This window comes from Hibiscus syriacus, unplaced genomic scaffold (genome assembly GCF_006381635.1).
Source record: "Hibiscus syriacus cultivar Baekdansim isolate YM2019G1 unplaced genomic scaffold, ASM638163v2 tig00116989_pilon, whole genome shotgun sequence".
Lineage (NCBI taxonomy): Eukaryota > Viridiplantae > Streptophyta > Magnoliopsida > Malvales > Malvaceae > Hibiscus > Hibiscus syriacus.
In genome coordinates this window covers 3,651,279-3,655,194 of record NW_024063508.1, presented here as the reverse complement: position 1 = coordinate 3,655,194, position 3,916 = coordinate 3,651,279, and positions in this window count along the sequence as shown.

The following is a 3,916-nucleotide window of genomic DNA, read 5'->3' as shown; positions in this document are numbered from 1 at the left end:
TTCATCCCTACTTGGATCAATTTGTAGTGGTCTTCATCGACGACATTCTCGTGTACTCTTGGTCTGAGGAAGAGCATGATCAATACATCTGAATCATTTTACAGACGTTTAGAGAGCTTCAAGTGTATGCCAAGTTTGGGAAATGTGAATTATAGTTGACCGAAGTGGCATTTTTGGGTCACGTTGTAGTATTCGATGGCATCCAGGTAGACCTAAGTTAACAGGTTGTAGAGTTCGAATACTCAATTAAAAACCTGAAAAAAGCAAGTTCTCCAAGGGGAAAACCTAAGTTTCTAGTTGCACAACATGAGCATAATGTACTTCTGAGGGTATTTGTGTGTGCCAGCCGAGAGACAGCTTCACGACAAGATCCTTTATGAAGTGCATTGTAGCCCTCTTTCCATCCATTCTAGTAGAAATAAGATGTACCAAGAGCTCCTACCATTATATTGGTGGACGGATATGGAAAGATAAGTATATGAGTTTGTGGCCAAGTGCTTAGTATGCTAACAAGTCAAGGTGGAACATCAGGTTCCCTCAAGGTTACTACAGCTGATTTAGATTCCACAATGGAAATGGGAGAGAATGATAATGGATTTCATCACCGATTTATTGATGACGAGATTCAGGCATGATGCAGCTTGGGCGATTGTTGGTTAACTAAATCTACCCATTTTCTTTCGGTTCATATGGACTTCACAATAGTGAGGTTTGCTCAACTTTACATCCACGTATCTGACAAAGATCTGCGCTTCACCTATCGTTTCTGGAAGGCCTTACATAGAGCTTTGGGTACTAACCTGCCTTTTAGCACCACCTTTCATCCCCAGACGGACGAACAATCTGAATGAGTTATTCAGATTTTGGGGGATATGCTCCAGTGCACTGTTTTAGACCTTGAAGATAGTTATGAATACCATTTTCCTCTGGTAGAGTCATGTACAACAATAGCTTCCAATCAAGTATTCATATGTCTCCCTATGAAGCCTTATATGAGCGCAAATGTAGAACCCCGTTATGTTGGTCAGAGCTTAGCGAGGGTAATATCATAGGTCTCGAATTGGTCCACGAAATTGAAGAGAAAGTTTTGTTAATTCAGAGTCATTTAAAAGAGGCGTCTGAAAGGAAAAGGACATATGTCGATTTGAAGTGCAAGAATATTGAGTTTGTAGTGGGATACAAAGTGTTTCTCAAGGTCTCCCCATGGAAAAAGGTACTTCGGTTTGGGAGCAAGGGTAAATTGACTCCACGATTCATTAGACCATATGAAGTTTTGGAAAGAGTTGGGCCTGTGGCTTATCGTTTGGCTTACCTCCAAGGCTCGAAGCTTTGAAGATACCGATCAGACTATCTCATATTATTCCCCTTGAGAAAGTCGAGGTGAGGTAAAACTTGACTTACAAGGAAGAACTGAATCGCGTCCTTTCCATGGACATTAAGGAGCTGTGAAACTATAGGATACCATTAGTAAAGGTTTTGTGGAGAAACCATGGCTTTGAGGAGGTGACATAAGAACCCTAAGCAGATATATGTAACACCCTTAGCCCGTATATGTCTCGTAATACAATATAAAGATGTCACATCAAATCAACTAATATTTATTGAACTTAAATGCTTAAAAATTTGTTTCATATAATAATTTCCTTTTTAATTTAAAAAACTTTTTCCTTAATCATATAAATTTATAAAATATTATTTGATCATTGAAATTAATCTGATTTTAGTTAGTTATTAGGCAATTCAGTATTGTTTCATATCCAAATACAATTGCATAATACCGCTTGATTTTAAACCATTTAAAATATAACATTTCTAGTATTCACTCATAAATACAATTAATACTAAAATTAGACAAAACTAAAGAAAATAATCCATAATTACTATTACAAACCCTTTTAAAATAAATCTGATAAAGAAACCCAACAAATATAATGTACATGTCACTAATAAGTCAAAGTTAGGATGTCTTACTGATATTGTCGATAGGTTTGATTTTCCATAAGATGTTGGCAAACTTCTCACTTCACGACCACTACTTTATTTGAACCTACGCATGAAAATCATCACGTACTAAGTAAAACTTAGTGAGGCATAAATATAGCTAAAACATAAAATTCATAAAATATAAAAAAATAAACTAAAAATTTAAATAAAAACAATTAAAACTTCAAATCGGGCTAGTCAGGTCGTTTTTCTTTTGAAAACCTGAAAATCATCATCTCATGATTTTATCAAAAATCATGTAAGTCATCATTAAATATCATAAATAACTTTTGGTCTTTTCATTCGAACAAATTTCATAACTTTCTTTTCAATTCTATGTTTTTTCTTTTATATACTATCATAACTTTCACGCTTATTGTTATAGCCCAATGTATATGTAGGAGAATACAAGTAACGTGAGTATAAGGTGTGCACTAGGCACAACACGGTGCCGAATCATAACTGAAATTGTGAAATGATGCACTTCAGTGCAATCATAACTTGAGCACCAACGGTGTTGAACATTGGTACACGAATGTACCAAACCTAAACTGATAACTGATAATTGATAACTGATAAACACTCACTTAATGGCATGCAAAATGTACCTACGACTCTCAATGCAACATATAATGGGATTATATTTATCATCATAGTATCATTTATTAATCTACGTCTGGTAACTGTAAAACATTTGATAACAATAAACATATGTTAACTTAAAATAATCTGATAACTGTAAATATATGATAACTGAAAATCATCTGATAATTGTAAACTTTTAGAATTCATCATCATAAATATCATACTTAGATATTTCATACCCAAATTCATTCATAAAATTTCATGAAAAAAATACTATAGAAGTATTCCATACTGAAAATTTATAGAACATACTGGACAATAAAATGAGGTTGACTTATCGCAAGTCATCATCGATCAGACTAATTAAATTAATAAACTAGACTCATTTGAAAAATTTACATATAAATCAAATAGAAGCCTAACTAAGCTTTAAAAATTGCTTCCACTACACAATTTATTGAAATTTCATATTCTGGCAGTTTGCACTACCTTAAAAGAAATTTTATTTTGTATTCATATATAAATTGAAAAATTATTCTATTTACACCACTGAAAACTAGATCAAATACAAATCTAACCAAATCAGGCACTCCATCTAGTCCCACTTGTACAATTTGTAATGAACTTTCAAAGTTAACTGACAGAAGTTATTTTTGACAGAATCTGTTGTCCTATTTTCCGACCTATCACTGATTAAACATTCATGCCTTTTTATATACTCCTCAAAATCAATTTATGTTTGTTCTAAATGAAACTATGCTGATGGAAAAATCCAATGGTATAAAATTTATCCTCTAATCATTTTTTAGAATTTCTGATGATTTTCTAAACTTACTATTCAAAACATAATTTCTAGCAAATTTTACTAAATAATGTCCTTGACTTATTCACTAGTTATATTAGCTTACTAAATAAACATATAAGCTTGAATCACACTTCACATAATACTAGGAGTCATTTCTTAACGTAACTCCAATACTGGCTCATTGCAAGTCAATGTTTGGTCGAAACATATATACAAATGAAATGCACTCGTGTTTGCCTCGCTATCAAATCTTCTCCACGATAATCTTCTTGATCTGACACTTTTTCAAACTACTTGAATCACTAAATTTATCGTGGACTGGCGACGTCATATAATAATATAGAATATTCAAACTATTCGTTAGTATCGAACTAACATAATCTAAACATAAATATAAAATTCAATAAAAATAAATTTGATACTTAAATTGATATAAAACTAAATCGTACTTACATCGTAATTTCAAACTTCTCAAAATATTCCTTCAATTCCAAGAATATTTTGTTTCACTGTCAACTCTTCAACTTTTACTAATTTCATAAT